The 20,362-nt window shown below is 38.1% G+C and overlaps 1 pseudogene across 1 annotated transcript in view; it reads left to right on the top strand.

The window, feature by feature from the left end:
• Positions 1-3,398: 3,398 nt before the first annotated feature.
• Positions 3,399-20,362, top strand: part of LOC309857073 (small ribosomal subunit protein uS5 pseudogene) — a 73,373-nt pseudogene continuing 56,409 nt past the window's right edge. The window contains exon 1 of the transcript in view: positions 3,399-4,205. The product of the transcript in view is annotated as a small ribosomal subunit protein uS5 pseudogene (transcript). The remainder of the gene's footprint in view (positions 4,206-20,362) is intronic.

The following is a 20,362-nucleotide window of genomic DNA, read 5'->3' as shown; positions in this document are numbered from 1 at the left end:
GAGAGTGTTTTCTGGTGTTGGTTCGGAGTCTTAAGAAAGTCAAGTGAACTATCTTAGAGGTTTTCATGGCTTTTTATTCACAGTTGCAAAAATTGCTGTTGGAGTTCTCACTATTAAGCCCACATTTCTGGCAGAAAGATAGAGGTAAAAGAGAATGATATCTTGTACGACTGATACTTTGTCATATGGTTACAATGTAACTAGAAAAGAGACAATAAAATATTTGATGTTGTTTTAAGTTTCCTTGTTGTCAATCCCTCAGTGCTTTCTGATACTAAAGGAAAAAGTAGATGGATATTGACCTGGCAACTATCAACACCTGTCAGTCTCTCTTCGATAACCAATATCTCTATAATCTCTTCTTCCCAGTAAAAAAAAAATAAAATATATTCATAAACCACACTTTGCCATCTCAAGTTACTGCACCAAGATAAAATTACAATGATTTTCAGTTGTTCCAAATGGACAGAATACCCTTCCTTATGATATCATGTCTTATAAGATAGATAATTGGCTTGCTACCAATATACCCAGATGAGACTGTGGAAGAGACAGGAAAAAAATAATAATATTTATTTATTCCTTGGGTTGACCCTGTTTACACAGATGCATTACTATTAGAAAAGGTTGGTTTGGGACATTGGAATGAATTTACTTAATGGGTCTGTACGTAATTGGGTTGGAGAAAATTTTTAATTTCTACAAAAATTATTAGAATTCTATCTTATTCCCTTTTGATAATTTTCACATGTTAACAAAGCCAACGTTTTTGTCTAGCAGACAAGATCTTAAATCCTAACAAAACTCAATTTTTTCCTTTTTTTTTTTAAGTTTGAGAGCCTCATGTTCTCTCATGCTGCTTTAAATACAACTCAAAAAAACAAAAGGAGCTAAATGGGGCAGTAAGCCCAGACTTTTTATTTTAATTTATTTATCTTATTTTTAATTAAAAAATTAAAGATTGTATTTATTTATTTGAGAGAGAGAGAGCATGAGTGGGGCAGGGGGATGTAGCTGCAGAGAGAGACTGAGAAGTATACTCCCTAATGAGCAGGAAGCCCGATATGGGGCTCGATCCAAGGATCCTGACTGAGATCATGACCAGAGACAAAGGCAGATACATGTGCAAAATCCCTTTTTTTCTGGGAAACAATACTTTACAAGAGATGTTTGAAAAAGTACTGGGGAAACAACTTTAATCAGAGATACAAAAATTTAATTGACTTCTGTAAAACTACAGGGATCCAAATGATGGGAATCCCAGGCCGTTTAGGTTGTGGACCACAGAGTATTCTTCTCTGTAATATTTTATTTTCTTCCATGTCTACTAACTCCAGTCCAAGTTCACTGATCTCTTTTTAGATAGTGCAAAACATGGCAAAGAATACCAAACAAGTGCCCAATATTCTACATTTATTACATCATTTCTAACATATAGAAGTGTGTTATCAAGGCTGGTTCTGTGAACAAACCTTGTTATGCTAAAGTGTGTTTTGTTCTCCAAAAATTAAATTCATGATTATCACACAATTATAAAATACTTGTGTCAAGAATTTTTATTCAAAAATTAATAAGAGAAGCAGATATTAAAACTAGTTCACATGGTTATTTGGGATATAAGCAGAGTTGTGCAGCAGAAGTGCTCTGGGCCCATAATTTGGGTTATAGAATTTATGTTTTCTAATGAAAAATCACTAACTTGCATTATTGTTAACAAGAATCCTGTGCATTACCATCAGTTTTCTCCATTATAACCTCTTGCTCTACAGTTTGTAAATAACTTTGTCAATAGCAAGCTAATAAACGGGGTGACTCCAATGGATTGAGATAATCTCCAGAGTTTCTGCTACATAATGAACAGGACTCCATTGAAAGGACACCTAAGAGTTTATTTTGCCCAAAAATTTGATCACTTTTTTCACTGTCCTTACCTATTTTCCAAACCTAGTTCTTTTCAGTCTACAGACAACCCTGTATCTGACTGACTTGTTAATTCTGGGAATGTCTTGCAGATTAATTTGCTTGCCCGAGGTGGTTCCTCTAATTGATGTCTAAGAACCCTAATTAGTTAAGAAAACTTTTTTTTTAACATTTTCATTGCTATTTATTATTATTATTATTATTATTATTGCTAATATCTCTATTATAAATAATTCACAAGGGCATCTTTCTGACAAAAGACAAAGAGCTGGCTACTAGTAGAAAAAGTACATTTGACTCTGTCAGTGAAAGTGGTAAAGGGATTTGAGAAAATAAGGCAAAGCAGTGGAATTATGTGTTAAAACTTTAAATATTATAGACACATTTACTTAATTTCTAATACTGCTTATAATTAAAAAAGATGTTTTCCATGAACCACGCATTACAGCAAATATATTGTTTATACAGATTAAATTTTCATCAAAAGGGACGCCTGGGTGGCTCAGTTGGTTAAGCAGCTGCCTTTGGCTCAGGTCATGATCCCAGCATCCTGGGATCGAGTCCCGCATCTGGCTCCTTGCTCGGCTGGAGCCTGCTTCTCCCTCTACCTCTGCCTGCCATTCTGTCTGCCTGTGCTTGCTCTCTCGCCCACTCTCTCTGATAAAGAAATAAAATCTTAAAATAAATAAATAAATTTTCATCAAAAAATTATAAGTGTATTTTTTTGTAGGATCATGATAAGCATTTTGCAGATGAGAAAAGTGAAATTTAGAAAAGTATGTCTCTTCAAATCCCTCATACAATATCTGGCCTAGATAGAAGGATATACTATCACAATTGAGGAAGATAATTGAGATTACTTAAAATGATAAACTTTACTGTATAGGGTTTTTTACAAGTTTGCCACAGATCCACATTTTTTTAAATATATATCTATTTGTGTAAAGAGAATGCACTGAGAAGTAAAAAGATAGTGATATATCAGTGCTACCAACTAATGGCTATAATATCATCACCTTATTTATGAACAATGAAACAGTGTGTAATATTTAAATAAATTTAAATAAATTCCTATTTATTTTATATATTTATAAATTTAAATGAATTCCTATTTATTTATTATTAAAGAAATTCCTCTAACAAACAGTATGTTTTGAAGGTTGCTAGCAGGAAAGTGTTGTACGACATGGAAGTAATCAGAAAATGTGATCTAAAATTCTGCTTTCAAGGGCGCCTGGGTGGCTCAGTGGGTTAAAATTCTGCTTTCAAGAAGCTATAACAGTAAGTACTGAGCATTAGCTATTATATGCTATGGATGAATAACTGAAATCTACATTTGAAACTATTGGTACACTATATGTTACCTAATTGAATTTTAAAAAGTTAATAAAAAAAACCACTATTTTATAAAACAATATTCCCAACAGGCTCTTTTGCTTTAAAATACTCACTTTGTTTCCTCTCCGAGAGAACACCAAATGGCGGATGACGCCGGTGCTGCGGGAGGGCCCGGAGGGCCCGGGGGCCCTGGAATGGGAGGCCGCGGCGGTTTCCGCGGTGGCTTCGGCAGCGGCATCCGGGGCCGGGCCGGGCCGGGGCCGTGGTCAGGGCCGGGGCCGAGGCCGTGGAGCTCGCGGGGGCAAGGCCGCGGACAAGGAGTGGATCCCCATCACCAAGCTGGGCCGCCTGGTCAAAGACATGAAGATCAAGTCCCTGGAGGAGATCTATCTCTTCTCCCTGCCCATCAAGGAGTCTGAGATCATCGACTTCTTCCTGGGAGCCTCCCTCAAGGACGAGGTTTTGAAGATCATGCCTGTGCAGAAGCAGACGCGCGCGGGCCAGCGGACCAGGTTCAAGGCATTTGTCGCCATCGGAGATTACAATGGACACGTCGGTTTGGATGTCAAGTGTTCCAAGGAGGTAGCCACTGCCATCCGCGGAGCCATCATTCTGGCGAAGCTTTCCATTGTCCCTGTGCGGCGAGGCTACTGGGGGAACAAGATCGGCAAGCCCCACACTGTCCCGTGCAAGGTGACTGGCCGCTGTGGCTCTATGCTGGTGCATCTCATCCCCGCCCCCAGAGGCACTGGCATTGTCTCGGCCCCTGTGCCCAAGAAACTGCTGATGATGGCTGGTATTGACGACTGCTACACCTCGGCCAGGGGCTGCACTGCCACCCTAGGGAACTTTGCCAAGGCTACTTTCGATGCCATCTCCAAGACCTACAGCTATCTCACCCCTGATCTCTGGAAGGAGACTGTGTTCACCAAGTCTCCCTATCAGGAGTTCACGGACCATCTTGTGAAGACCCACACCAGAGTCTCTGTTCAGAGGACCCAGGCTCCAGCTGTGGCTACTACATAGTTTTATACAAGAAAAATAAACTGAACTAAAGCTTGAAAAAAAAATACTCACTTTGTAATGAGAGTCATTACTTTTGTCTAGCCAAATCTTATAGCACTGTTTATCCCTTCCCTGCTTTATCCCTTCCCAGTATCAATAAAGGCTCACTTGGGTTACCTAGAAGCCATGAGAAAGCTTGTAATAGATCTGGCTGGTTTTCACCAGCAATTTGACCACCATGTGCACAGGGAAGTCTATTGATAAAGGCTTTATTGCAATAAGTTGCAAATACATGGATGATTTTGAATTCTCTTTCTTGAGGTCTTGTTTCATGATAATAAATTTAGGGTGGCTTATTGGAATGGATGTTATTAACATATCTTCATAGTTATAAGCACATGGAATTGTAAAATAGATGAATGAATGTGGCATTACTGACAACTGTCCTCATTTTGAAATCAAATTACAGTGTACTAAGATGAGGAAGCAAAGCAGATTTGGGATTATGAGTGAAATAATTTTAAAAAGTATTAGGGGTATGATCGGACTATTGGGTAATTCAGTAGAAAAATGTCTACTGATTGAGATTCTGTGTTCCCTGATTTCAGAGAGAAGTTAAGATAAATAAGTAACACGAGGAGACTAGGAAGCCAAACATAAGTGATAATTTTGTGCCAGGGTGTGTATACATCTGTTTATCTTCTTGCTTTACCACTAAGGTTGCTCCTAGAGGAGAGTTTAAATATGTGTTGGAGCTAATCTCTGTGGATTACACAAGAAACCACATCCTACAGCTCTCCCTGAAACACCCCTTATGATTTCAATGTAATTTGGTTTTTGCATTTTTAGAAATAACAAAATACTTTGCAAACTCATCTACTTTATTACCATCACAAGTGAGTCAGCTGACTCCACATTTTAACACAGTGACAGTCACAGAGGAATGGAGGAATGAGTAGAGTTATCAATATATGTGCTTTTAAGAAGTATGACAGGGTAGCAGCTATTTCCAGGAACCAAAACATGGGTCAGCAGCTGTGCAGGAAAAGTGATGGAATAAATGACTCATTTCAGAGGAGTTCTATAACATATTAGTTCTATAATGTATCTTCAGCCCCCAATTACCCGCTTTGATCTAAAGATAAGGATTTACAGTTAAGGTCCCATTTATGATTTGACTGGTAGGGTCTGAATCATGTTTACTATTGTTTTGACTATTACTTGAAACCTATAGTAGTACTTGGGATATGTGTTGTGTATTCTGTGAACATGTGCTATTTTTAGATTAGATAATTTCTGTCTCGAACCCCTGTTCATTTGTTTGTTTTTGTTTATTTGATAGTGGTTTCAGTAAATGGATATATCTGAAAAATTGCAAAGCCACTATTAAAACAAGTTATTATTATATATAGCATGGAATTGCACATTCCTCCTTTGAATCCGACAGAGCTTCACCATATCCTTAACAATTTGGGAAAAACATGCTATTATTTTTCTTTATAAAATTTCTCCTGTTAGGCTGTGATGGTTGTCATCAGCAGTAACTCCTCTGAAGGCTTTGTCAAAAGAGTTGAAAAAATTGGAAAGGTGTGTGAATGAAGCTGTTTGTTGAATATAAAGAAAAGAGCATTGAAGTACAATTCACACTCTTACTTCTCCTTCTATGCTTTCAGATGTTTGTCATTTGAAAATTTTGCTTCTAGAAGAGATGCCCTATATAATTCTTACTTTAAGGAGCAAGTTGCTTTTATAATTTTTTTATTATTCTACCATTCCAGTATTTCCATTTAAATTAAATTCAATACCATTTAAAAAAAATCAAAAGTGCAGCCAGTATTCAATTCCTGGGCTAAATAATTTTAGAAAGCTTTGTGTTATTGAACCTACGGGGTTTTTATGTAGTTTGAACTCTTTCTTTCTGTGATTTTTCCCATTAGTCATGTAAGTGACTGCAAATTAACAGACATTGAGGATAAAGAAGGACTGAATAGAACAATCCTTGGCCTCATGAAGTTGAGAATCTAGCAAGGGAGTCAAACAATTCAATCATTCAGAGACAATTTATTGAGTGCCTGGCCTAAGATGAGCACAACAAAACCCCAGCCCAGAGGAATCATTTTAATGGGAGAGATAGATAATAGGTAAGCCAACTTTAAAAAAAAAAAAACGTACTGATTTTTCTTTAATAGAGATGCATATTTGAACTAAATAAGCACATTTTTAAAAGAGCAGTGATTGAGAAGAGGTTTTTAAACTGAGTGGTCCAAAAGGGCCTCCCTGAAAAAGTCTGTTTTGAACAGATTTCTGAATAATATCAGCTAGGAAGCTGCGTAAAAATCTCAGGGATGGGTGATTTTTCCAGTCGAAAAACTGTAAAGGCTCCAAAGTCACAATAGAGCTATAAGTTTCTCTAATAAAGTAACTTCTGACAAAGAATGAGAAGAAATAACTAACCCAGGTTTGAAAGAAAAGGGACAGACTTTCTATGGAATTCATATTTAATTAAAGCTCTAAAGGACAAAAATACAATAGAGCAAAATTCTGGTCACGCTGATATACCTAACGAAAGTTCATAAACAAGCTTTGGGTAGCAAAGAGTGTGTGGGAATGTTGGTAAGAACAGTGGGGAAGAGTCATCCCTGAACATGTTCTTAAATGAAGCAATTCTTGGGTTGTTTTAAAGGGTAAATTGGAGTTTGCCTAAGTGATTAGAGAAGGATGCCTCAGCTTATGGAAGTTCAAAGCCATAAAGATGTGATAAACTACTGCAGATATTTTCATGTATATTTGTTGTTGCTTCTAGTAATGGTGATCTAAAAACTCCTACTTAAGACAACTAAAAATCCAGACAAAATAGCTTTTAAAGTTAAAAATATCAGAATGATTATAAAAATAAGTGAGGGATTACTGGGCCAAAATACGAAATACAATGAGAGCCTAGAGATATATGCCCTGAAGCCATTTTAGCTATGAGAGCATTTGAAACTGCTAAAACACACTGAGCTGTGTTGTTCATAGACTCTTGATACTAGAGAAACAAAATTCAAAATCCAGCAGCAATCAAATTTGAGGACTTTGGTACAACCCAAATTTAACTTGAGATCCACAAAGCACAAGGAGAAGCAGAAATAAGACTATAGCCTACCTTGCCTTCTGTGTAAACTGAGAAAGTCAATCACTGAATTTGGAGTATGATTGTCTTGTAGAGTCTCAGATATAAGAGAAAATCCTACCAAGGAGGACCATACCATTATTATAGCTCTTAATTATCCCTACTCAATAAGAGTTTCAAATATAATGTCTTGAACATAGCAAAATGTAACAAAGCACACAAAGAAAAACCATTAACAAGATTTGATAGACAAAATGGGATTAAGTATGATGTTAAAATGATCAATAAAGATTGTAAAATGGCTTGATTACTCTGCTCAAAGAAATGAGAGGGGAAGCAAATTGAACCAAAAACTGACACAAAAAATGATATTGAGAAAGGTTTTATAAATGAACAAATGGATACTCTAGAACTTTAAAAATATGACAGCTAATTTAAGGTACCACAGGGGTGCCTGGGTGGCTCACTTAATTAAACCTCCAATTCTTTTTCCTTTTTTTTTTAACACCTTAATTTTATTTTATCTTTTTCATTTGGCTCAGGTCATGATGTCAGGGTTGTGAAATAGAGCCCAGAGTTGGGCTCTGTGCTGAGCCTGGAGCCTGCTTAAGATTCTTTTCCCTTCTTTTTCTATCCCTCTCTGCACTCTCACTTGCTCGCTCTCTCTTGCTTGCAAATAAATAGATAGATAGATAGATAATAGACAAAGAAAAATAAAAGCAGATTATGAAAATAAATATAAAGATTTTGAAATGAAAACAAGTTCAAAATAAAATAGAGAAGACCTACACAGCTTAAAGTTCATTCAGAAAATCTACTATTAAAGAAGTCAGTATGACACAATGTTAAGATATCAAAAGATTTGAGCATGCACTTTTCAGAAAGGGTAATCCAAATGGCCACTCATATATAAAAACTGTTTATCTTTATTATGAATCTGGAATTAAATTAAATTAAATTAATAATAAATTAAAACCTAAAATGACATACTATTACACACTTACCATATTGGGCAACAGTAAAATTGCCTTGCAAGAATGTGAAAGAATGAAAGTGCCCATAATAAAAACATTTGAGGTAAGTTGGACAATATTTAGAAAACTTAAAAATAAAAATAAAAATTTGGTCCATTCCTAGAAATACAACATGGAACTAAATGAATATTTTCACCAGGATATGCAAACAGATGATTATAGCTATTTCATTCATAACAGCAGATCAGTAGTGGTCTATTTGCACAATGTTACATTAAATAAGAGAGAATATTAACAAACTGGGAGGAGGGGCTAGGTTGTTATCATAAACAGATCTTCTATGGTGCTGATTATGTTCTATTTCTCAAAATCTTTAAGTTAAAAAAGTTTTCACATTATATCTAGATAGATAGATGATAGATAGATATCCCAGAAGCTGCAATGCTAGGCTAAGACCAGGCTTTAAAGGGCTTTTCTATACTCTACTAAATACTTGAAACCATTCATTATATCATAGCTCAGTGTTCAAATCTCCATTTGTTTCCTCAGTTTCCTAATATTTACCTTAAGGTGACCTGATCCAGACTTTTGATCACCTTTGTCTAAATATTTCTATTTTAACAAAGTCCTTTTTAACACTGAGAGACTAAAACTTAGAAAAATACTCTTTTATCTCACTAGAGTGGAAAATATATAGTTACCCATTAACTAATGATATCCATGTCTACATTAGATCAATGACATTTTTAATTCTTGGGAGCTTTTGGTTAAATGAAATTTTTAAGCTTCCTTTAAATGAAGCTTTAAGCCATCACCACATGAATAAAATTAAAGAACCAAATGAAAACAGGCCAAGTATTTACAGAGTAATAGAATGTGCAATGGTAAGAGTACAATTCTGAAATCATAAAGCCTAAAATAGTGTGATGCATTTTTGCTACCCATGTAATCATAAACCAGTTATCCAAACGTGTTAGCCTCAGTTTTTTCACCCATGAAATGGTGATGATAATACTTATTATGCTGCGTTGTTGTGTGTATGTGATGAAGCATGGAGCATGAGAATCTCATATTCCATGCTAAAATGATAGCTATTTTTATACTTATAATAATTCTAGTAATAGTAATTAAATTGTTCAAAATGGTAATATTCATTTATATTGAGGCATTGTATTGACTATTCATAGACACATTTACCAAAATAAATTTCATTTTACTTTACCCACTCTGAGGATATATATTCCCTAATTCAATATGAATCTCTTTATGAATAATAATTATCATAATAAATATGCTGATTTGTCTTCTATTTGTTTTTAGGGAGGTATCCTTTACTGTTGAACATGAAACTTAAGCAAGTCTGTCTTATTCAAAATTTGCATGCTGTTTTCTTATGAAACTAGATTATAGAGTTGTATGAAATAAATTCATGCAGTTAAGACATTGATGTTTGGAACACTGGGTGGTCAGTTTAGTATTTCAAAAGAAGATTTTAAATTTAAACCTTAAAACTGAGCTCTTTCAGCCTTATTTATAGACCATCCTTCATGTTTCGTAAGTACTCCTCCATTGTAAACTAAGTAATACTTTTTGTCACAGTGTATATAATGAAAATGGATTTTATATTCTATTATTTCAGAGTTAGTTGCAGTTTCTACTGCCTTACTTCATTTTTTGAAAAATAGATTAATTCTACAAAAAGTTTTTTCCAGGTTTATTGAAAAAAATCGACATATTTGTAAATTTAAGAAATGATTTCTTATAACATTGCAAACCTTTAACATTGTGTAAATTTTGTACAATTTGATAAATTGGTATACATCTTTATTGCAATATAATCTACATAAAAATGTTAATACATCTACTATCTCGTATAGTTGCCACTGTTTTTTATGCATTTATCATAAGGAATTTTAAGATCTACTCTCTTAGCAACTTTTATGTATATAGTATAGTAGAGATAAACTTCAGAGGTCTTGTGGGTTTTGTTCCAGACTGCCTCAATAAAGTGATTATCTCAATAAACTAAGTCAAATTATTATATTTTTTGGTTTCCCAGTGCATATAAAAAATTATGTTTCCCAGTGCATATAAAAAATAAAAACTATACTGCACTGTTCAAAAGCATTATGTTTTTAAAGAAAAACAATGTATATACCTTAAGTACACTAGTTCTGAGTTTTCAGTGGGTCATAATTACTGATCACAGATCACCATAACAAATACAATAATAATGAAAAAACTTGATATATTGCAAGAATTACCAACATGTGACAAAGAGACACAAAATGAACAAATGTTGTTAGAAAAATGGTGGCAGCAGACCTCTTTTATACAAGATTGCTATAAACTTTCAACTTGTAAGAATGTGATATATGCAAAGTTTAATAAAGGGAAGCACAATAAAAAAAAGTATGTATATCTTATTAACTATGATCATCATGCTGTACATTAAATCCCCAGAACTTTTTCATATTATAGTTGCAAGTTTGCACCCTTGGACCACCTTACTCCACCCCAGGTTCACTCCTTGTCAACTCAACTCTAAGTTTCCATTAGTTTTCCTTTTCCTCAGATTCTGTATGTAAGGGATATCATAATACATAAATTAAAAAAATATATAAAATCTTTGAAATATTTCACTTAGAATAATACCTTCAAGATCCATCCATGCTGTTGTAAATGGCAGTATTTCTTAATTTTTCATGGTTAAGTAGTATTCCGTAGTATATATTTACCATACTTATTTTACTCATTCATCCATTAATGGATACTGAAGTTATTTCCATCTCTTGCTTAGAGTTAATAATTTTATAATAAACATAAGAGTGCAGATATGTCTTTGAACAGTGAACTTCGTTTTCTTTAGATAGATACCTAGAAGTGGGATTACTGAATCATATGGTAATTTTACTTTTAATAATATGAATAATCTCCATACTGTTTTCCATACAAATTTATATCCCTATTACAGTGCATAAGTTCCCCGTTTTCCCCAATATTTACCAAAATTGGTTAGTTTCAATTTTTTGGTAGTATATATTCTAATATCTTGCTGTGTTTTTCAGAGGTAAACAACAACAACAACAACATAAGGACTTTGCCCTGAGATTTTTACGTTGAGCACTTTTTAATGCTCCTGTTGGTCATTTATATAACTTTTTTGAAAAAAAAAGTCTATTGAGATCCTTTTGCTATTTTTTTAATCATATATTTTTTTCTATTTGTATCTGTTGGTTATTAACCTCTTTTCAGATATAAGATTCGTAAGTATTTTCTTACATTCTGTGGATTGTGTTTTCATTCTCTCTCCCTTTTTTTGGCAATGCAGATACGTTAGTTTGATGTAATACCATTTATTTATTTTTGCTTTTTTTGCTTGTGTTTTTAGTCTGGTATCCAAAAAACTATTGGCAAGACCAATGTCAAGGAGAATTTTTCCTATGTTTTCCTTTAGGAAATTTAGTTTCATGCATCACCTTTAAGTCTTTAATCTATTTCAAGTTCAGACTTATGAGTGATATAAGGTTCCCTTTTCATACTGTTTATGTGACTATTCAGTTTTAAATATCATTTATTGAACAGACTATCTTTCCCCATTACATATGTTGGCCCCTGTCAAATATTAGGTGACTGTATGAAAGGATTTATTTCTGGACTCTCAATTCTGTTCTACTTGTTTATTGGTCTGTTTTTATGCCAGTATACTTTATTGTTTTGAGCATGAGGGCTTTGTAGTATAGTTTCAAATCAAGAAGTGTAATCTCCCTTCTTCATTCTTTCTCAGAACTGCTTTGATTATTTGTTGTCTTTTATGGTCTCATATAAACTTTAGGATTCTTTACTTACTTCTGTAAAACAATAATATTGGATTTTTTTTTAAGATTTTTAATTTATTTATTTGACAGAGAGAGATGACAAGCAGGCAGAGAGGCAGGCAGAGAGAGAAGAGGAAGCAGGCTTCCTGCTGAGCAGAGAGCCTGATGCGGGGCTCGATCCCAGGACCCTGGGATCATGACCAGAGCCGAAGGCAGCGGCTTAACCCACTGAGCCACCCAGGCGCCCCTAACATTGGATTTTTGATAGGAATTGGATTTACAGATGGTTTACGGTAGTATGGACATTTTAACAATGTTAATTCTTACCATTCATAAATATGAGCTATCTTTCCATTTCTGTCACCTTCAATTTCTTTATCAATGTCATAGTTTATGGAGTACAGATCTTTCATCTTCTTAGTTAAATCTATCCCTAAGTATTTTATTATTTTTGATGCTATTGTGAATTAGATTGTTTTCTTTATTTTTTCAGATAGTTCATCATTAGAATGTTAAAATGCTCCTGTCTTGTGCTTACTTTGGCAGCACATATACTAAAATTGGAATGATGCAGAGAAGATTAGCGTGATCACTGAACAAGGATGACATGACAAACTGGGAAGCAGTCCATAAAAAAAAAAAGAAACAAAACAAAATTCTTTTCTTTTATATATTGATCTTGTATTTGGTAATTTTACTAAATTTGTTTATTCAATTTTTTTGTGAATTTTTTAGGATTTTTTAACATGTAAGTTCATGTTATCCAAAAAAAGAAAATTTTACTTCTTCCTTTTTTTTTTTTTTTTTTTTGGAGTCTCTTATTTCTTTGTGTTCCTTGTTTCTCTGGCTAGGACATCCACTACTGTGTCAAATGAGAGTAGTGAAAATGGACACACTTGTCTTTCTTCTGATCTTTAAGGGGAAAACTTTCAAAAGTTTTGATTGAATATGAGATTAGCTCTGGGCTTGCAATCTGTGTTTTTTCTTTAATGGGTTTTTTAAATTATTTTTTAAAATTTTTTATATAATGTGTTTTTATCCCTAGGGGTACAGGTCTGTGATTCACAGCACTCACCATCACTCACCATAGCACCTGCCCTCTCCAATGTCCATACCCCCACCATCCTCTCCCAACACACCTCCCCCCAGCAACCCTCAGTCTGTTTTGTGAGATTCAGTCTTTTATGGTTTGTCTCCCTCCTAATACCATCTTTATTTATTTTTTTTTCGTACGCCCGAAACTGCCTATGTTGCATCTCCACTTCATCATATCAGGGAGATCATATGATAGTTGTCTTTCTCAGATTGATTTATTTCGCCAAGCATAATACCCTCTAGTTCCATCCACGTCATCACAAATAGCAGGATTTCATTTTTTTTTTGATGGCTGCATAGTATTCCATTGAACATATATACCACATATTATTTATTGATTCATCTGTTGAAGGACATTTAGTTTCTTTCCATAGTTTAACTATTGTGGACATTGCTGCTATAAACATTTGGGTGCATGTGCCCCTTCAGAATGCCATGTTTGTATCTGTAGGGTATATACCCAGTACTACAAGCACTGGGTCATAGGGTAGTTCTATTTTCAGCTTTTTGAGGCACGTCCACGCTGTTTTCCAGAGTGGTTGCACCAGCTTGCATTCCCACATACAGTGTAGGAGGGTTGCCCTTTCTCCACATCCTCGCCAGCATCTGTCATTGACTGACTTGTTCATTTTAGCCATTCTGAACGGTGTGAGGTGGTATCTCATTCTGGTTTTGATTTGTATTTCCCTGATGCCGAGTGATGTGGAGCATTTTTTCATGTGTCTGTTGGCCATTTGAATGTATTCTTTGATGGAACATGATAGTGAGCTTAGGGAATCACCAAGTTAATGAAAGAGGTGCCTCTTGTAGGTGAAGTAAGAGTGAGAGAAAGAAAAGAGGGCTTATCCTAGATTGGAGAACTCGGGGCTGAAAAGGACCCTCATCTGGGAGCAGAGAAAGTGGTCCAGAATCAGAGGCACAGAGGACTCCCAACACCTTCCACAGAAGCGGAGCACCTAAAGACATAGTGCCATTACCCCTGAAAATCTAGGCATGGAGGTATTCTCTTTAGGCAAATAGGCATTGGAGAATAGTTTGTCCATAGCCCAGTCACTGACTTCAAGAGGAAAAGCTATACCAGCTCTCGAAGCAGGCCGGATAGCTCAAGCAACAGCAGCCAAGCCAAAATCCTTATCCCCTGCATTTCTGAACAATGACAGAGCAGCGGTTCTGTCTAGAACCAGGAAGTATTCAGAAGTCAATTGTTGGGTCCCGGGTTGTGTCCATCAGTTCAGACGCGGCCTTCAGATCAACTCATGATTCCAGGGCCTTGGCATTGACTCTGTTCTCAGGTTCTCTGCTCAGGGGCAAGTAAGCTTCTCCCTCTCCAGCTCCACCCCCTGATTGGGATCTCTCTGCCTCTCTGTCCAAACGTGCATGTGCATGTTCGATAAGATAACAAAGACAAAAACAGTGCACAATAATTGACTGGGGCCAAAGGATGTTTTATTGAATTTGGACCTAGGTTCCTATGGAGGGCAGCCAGGTATAGAGAACCTCCCACCATCCTAAAATGCCCGACCTTCGCTTGGAGCTTCCTTGTTCATTCTCCTGTTCTTTGCCTTCCTGGATCTCCTCACCAACCTGCAGCATCCGCTGTCTGTCGTGCTGTACTGACCCCTTGTTAACACATTGTGCATCCTCTCGGGGCTCCATTGGCACATGCCCATCTTCCTCAAGAGGCACTGTTTGCTTATCGCATGTAACCATTTGGGGGATGGTCATGAGAGGGTGAAGGCAGGCTTGTGCTGCCACATCTCCATGCAGTTCCACAGAGGGTAGCTGATCCACCATGAGGGAGTGCTCAAGGTTCTTCCACATTCGAATCCTCTTCAATGCGTCCTTTTGCACATACAAGTTGTCTTCCTGAAATGGGCACGGAAGTCTTTCATTTGGCTTCATTGGGCTATGGGTCTCTTCCAACATGCTCTCCGTTGGCTTCTGTGGACTCCAAGAACATGAGTCCGTCCTGGACCTAAGGTTCTAGGGTGTAGAGTCTGCCTTGGATGCATGGTTTTTTTGGAAGATTGGGAGGCCTTGTTGGCACCGTTTCTGGAGACCATTGAGGTACTCGTGTGCTTTCTGTGGAAGACTCCAGACATGTCTTTGGCACGGTTGCGGGGGTTCACTTTGAGCTTCCCTTGGGTGGACCTTTTCCTGTTGAGATGCTCCATGATTTGGTGGGAGGGTCTCACCCTTACGCAGGGCTCAGATTTCCTCCCCTGAGGCATTGCTTGCGGTCTGTTAGTTTCTTGGCTTGTCGTTGCTAAGATGGAATGCGGCATCTTGCCTTTCTCCGAGGTCCAGAGGGCTGGTGCTGACACTCACGACCAAATACTATGAATTGGGCCATGGAGAAGGTGACACCGACTCGCTTCGCAAACTGCCTTGGTGAGAGACCCAGGCGGCTCCAGCAGTTTGGGACGGCCTGGGGTCCTCTTGGCCCACCCATGACTACTCCAGTCAAGTGTAGTGATCAGGCCTGGGTTGATGAGGAGTGGTTGCTATGACCTCAAAGCTTTGTGACATCACAGATGCTGGCTTCACTGAAGCAGCTGTCCCTCTCCCATGACCTTGGTGTCCTATGGCTTTAAGTAGGAAGCCCCAGGAAGGACAAAACAAGAGCCTCTGAACCTGATCAAGAACTCAGGATGTCTTGTGGTTTAATGTCCAACTTCCCCTTTCTGGAGACATAGAGGAAGGAAAATGACATTCAGTATACCTTCCTTTAGGCCAACATATCCCCGGAGACGGCAAGGTGTCCTTTTACACTACAATTTCTAGATATCTCAAGAAAAGGTGAGGTCGCGTGTATGAGCAGCTCTCCGTGGGGTTTTTCGTCCTGTGGGTGAGAGCGTACTTTGTCAGCGTCTTTTGCTTATGAGTCAGTGATGACTAAGGTACGGAAAGTCCCTTTCCGAGGTAAAAGGTGAGGGCATCGCTATATGGTGCCGTCTGTGTCCTCGTCTCCTAGTGTTCTGAAACACGCGGCTAAGGGATGAGGCCTCTGTCTACCTGGCTTTCCCTTAAATACCTTTGCAAAGTCTTTGAGGAGAGTGATATTCTGCATCTGAGCTAACTCTCAATGAAGAGGCCTGGACCGAACCCGTTGTTATTATTAGTTAACTGTACTTGTTGTGGTAACGGGTATAAACATGTGGACCAAGACTCTTTAGTCAGAAGGAAAGGGACGGCCTATACCGAAGGCTTGCAAGGCCCATTCGAGCAGAACTTTGGAGTGAGTCGCAATGCCCTTGCAAGGACTAGTGGATCAGGAAGTTTGGGTCCATTTCGGCACCACAGTATTCCTCTGCCGTCGAGTGAATGAACCCCTGGACCTTGCCTTGACATGAATGTCCCATGCCCTGCTGTTGGGAAATGGAAAAGGCAAGCAAACAAAGGGAAATGTCATATGGCTACCCACAATATGTGCCTCGGGAGGAATACCTTGGCCCACTTAAGGAAGGGAATAATAAAGGGCAAGAAGTCAGAGAAGGAGACCCACCAGGAGTGACTCAGGACTCTGAGAATCCAGCTGAGGGCTACCGAAAAGAGAACTGATTAATGGGTGGTCAGGAGTTGTGGCATATATTAGGAGGAGCACTAGGACGTCCATGCAACTAAAGCATCCGTGAATACTCTGTCAAAAATGGATGATGGATGATAGGCAGGCTTTCTCAACAGAACAGCAACAAGAACAACATCAATTCATAGGAAAACAATGTGGCCCTCTCAAAACCAAAGGAAGTCACAGGGAGAAAAGGAAAGAATTATATTGTTTATTATCTTTCCTTATTGAAATGACATGGGTGGGTTTCCTAAAATGTCCTTCTTTGAATTGGGTCTTTATCCTTGTAAATTAGAGTTTACCCACCTCTTCCATCTCTGGATTTGATGAGAGGACATGACAATGCCTTCACTAAATACATAGAAGAGTGGCCCAAGCAAATGACTTGACCTGGCCTTCTGTGTGTTGGCAGGGGTTGGATTACTGCTTCAAAGGCTTCTGTCTAAACTAGAGAGCTGAGATTTTGTAGGTTTCCTGACCTAATCTTGGAAGTTTCTATGTGTCTGGGAATTTATCCTTTTCTCTCAGTTCTTGGATTTGCTAGCATAAATGTGTGGCTATGCCTTTTCGGTTATTCTTTTTTCCTTGCTACCAGTTGTGATGTGGTTTCATACTTGCAGCTGTGTGCTTGTCTCCCTGTTTTATCCCAGTAATGGCTTCTGCGGTTTGTTCCTGTTGTCAAAACTCAAGTGTGAGATCTCCTGATTTTTTTCCTATTGGTTTGTTTGTATTTCCTTAATTTTGATAATCACATGTCTGATTTCAATTTTTCTGTTAACTTTGGAGTTCGGTTTTTCTTCATCTTGTTCCTTCAGTCGTCCTTTTAGGTGGCTTTCTTTTTCGGTGTTTTTAAATTTTGGAAATGCACACATTTAACCCTATATTGTTTCCCCATAAAATGTTTTGGCATCCTCCTCTAAGTTTCTTAGAATTACTTCGTTCATGGCTCTTCTTTTCCTTTGGATTTTCTTTCTTGCATTCATTGCAGTTCGTGAATGTGTTGTGTTTTCCACTTTAGTGTCTGGCTGTATTTCCAATTTGAAAGTGATATCTTCCTGTTTTCATACCTTCGTGATCATAAGTGCACAGGATAGGTTTTGACTTCTCTTCCATGAATTATGACTGGATTTGGACTCGAGCTCATGACCTGCGATAGACAAAGTTAGGTCTGCTGCTGGGAAGAACATATCTTATTGTCCTCAGAGACGCAATCTTACTCATGGACCCCCAAAGTTCAGGTGGTCTCGAATGCCCATGTGGACATCTGTTATTCCTTAGCACCTTCCCATCCAGATAATCTGTCCTGTGCTTAACCTGGATATCATAGTTGCCAACAGTATTGGATAAACGTCGCCATCTCCATTCCTGTGTGTTCATAGGCTTCCAACGTTTAGATACACCTTTTTTCATGGTGGATATGTTGGCAATTCTTCCAGGTTTCTGATGTTTTGATGCTCCATCAAGACAAAACACCTTCCGCTTAGCTTTTTTCTCTCGAAGGCATAAAATGACTCTCGCTGACTTAGGCACAAACACTTTGGCTCTCTTCTCCTTGGGAATAGCATAACCTACATCTTCCCTGTTTCTTCACTTGCAAGCTATGAGTATCTTTATAGTCGAAGGAAATCTCCTATGGGCAACAGAAGGACGAGCCTGTTTAATATTTGCTGTTTTCTTATGGATGTTTCTATTTTTTTTTTTTTTTTGATTTGGAATTTCAACCACTGTTACAAACTGTTTGTATTGACGGGAGTCTTTAGTCCTGAGTACTGAATGTATTATTGACAGGTAATAGTTCACTTTCTCATTTCGGTTGGCTTCTGACTTGGATTCTATTTGCCTTTCACCTATATGGTATTTTCTTGGGGTTGCTTCATTGGTACGATTCCTCGCTTCCTTCCCATATTTTGCATGTCTTATCTTTGTGTGTTTGCATGTGCATGTGTTAATGCTGTGTGGTGTGTGTGTGTTTCACATCACAATTATTATTAAAATACGAGAGAATGGAATTCGGTCTCTTGTGGGTAGCAATTCAATTTGACATGCCTTGAAATCTCACATTCCATTAGTTTCAGGAAATCTCCTTAAAGGAATGTCATCTCTTGTCCTCTTCAAGAATCCCGTGTTCTCACAAAACGGCCTTCCAACAAACAGCACCATTTGAATTCCTCATTAGAGTCATAATGTTTGTCCCAATACCCTTTCTTTTTCGTATGTTTCTTGACTGTCATGAGTTAGTGAAATCGTCTGTTTATTGTCTTTCTGAGAATGATAGATGTGACAAAGTCCAATGCTCTCCGCAAGACTGCCATAAGAGACATGTGGAAGAATTCCTTCTTGCTTATGTCACAGTACAAATTGTGGTGACATGAAGACACTGAGATGGTAGTAGTGTCTAATAACCTCATGCTTCTTCAACCATGAAGGCAACAAAAAGATGACCACAACAACTGCAGTGGGGTGGAAATTGACCTGAAGCCTACAAGGTAAACTCCACAGCGAAATAGAACGGAAGTTGCAGAGATGATGGGAGAAAGTTGGAGACATGGCTCAGGGGAGATTTGGTTGGTTTTTGGATCAGAGGGCTGGAGTCCATGAAGAGGACCAAAGCACAGGAGAGCAGGGCACCCTGGGAACACACAAGGAACCTGTTTCCCAGTGCCGTTGACTGTGAGACGCAGAGGGTCTGAAGGGCACGAGTACTTGACAACACAAGTGTTGAGGGCTGAAGTTTTCCTATCAGCAGGCTTGGCAGACATCAACTTGAAAGAACACCATCTTTTTCCTGCATATGACACCAACAAGCGACCAGGAGCAGACAGCCTGGAGACAATGATCAGAGAGAGACAATACCAAGAGACGCAGTGGGAAGATGATGAGTCGTGGGAGTGATTCCGTGAAAGGCAGTGTTCGTGGAGATGACTCAATGTGGACATAATAAATTTTGGCTCTCACAACAGCAGCATCAAGACAGAGCTTGGCCAAGACAGGTATGTGAGGACAGAGACTCCCTAGCCAGCCAACACAAAATACCAACAGTGGAACACTTGGAGGATTGCCTTCCTCAGTCCAAGATGCTTAGTCCAAGGAGAACAGACTCTCCCATACGGGACGAGAAGAAAGCTTTGACCACATGTTCTCTTCTGAACACAGCATTCTGCAGGCCTGCGTTCTGTTGAGTTGGTAGAGTTTCTCCTTTCACAGGCACACCAGAGCCCACCAAGGTAAACCTCAGCATATTCAGCCCGGACCCTAAAAACAACAAACGGCCGGAAAGGAGAGCTACTGCAAATGACTGGCCTCCAGGACAGGGTCAGCCACAACACAAACAGCAGTGGCATGCATGCCACATACACTCTCACAAACACACACACACGCATGCACTCAACAAACCTTAAGGGCGAGCCCTGGGTCACTCACGGATCACTTCCTCCTAAATAAATTACCCTCAGGTTAGAAAACAGAATGAGTTTAACGAATACAGAGAGGTGACAGAGACTTAGATCCAATGCAAAGATGGAAGAATCAATTG

This window comes from Mustela nivalis, assembly GCF_964662115.1.
Source record: "Mustela nivalis genome assembly, contig: HAP1_SCAFFOLD_627, whole genome shotgun sequence".
NCBI classification, from domain to species: domain Eukaryota; kingdom Metazoa; phylum Chordata; class Mammalia; order Carnivora; family Mustelidae; genus Mustela; species Mustela nivalis.
This window is presented reverse-complemented; position numbering and strand designations above follow the sequence as displayed.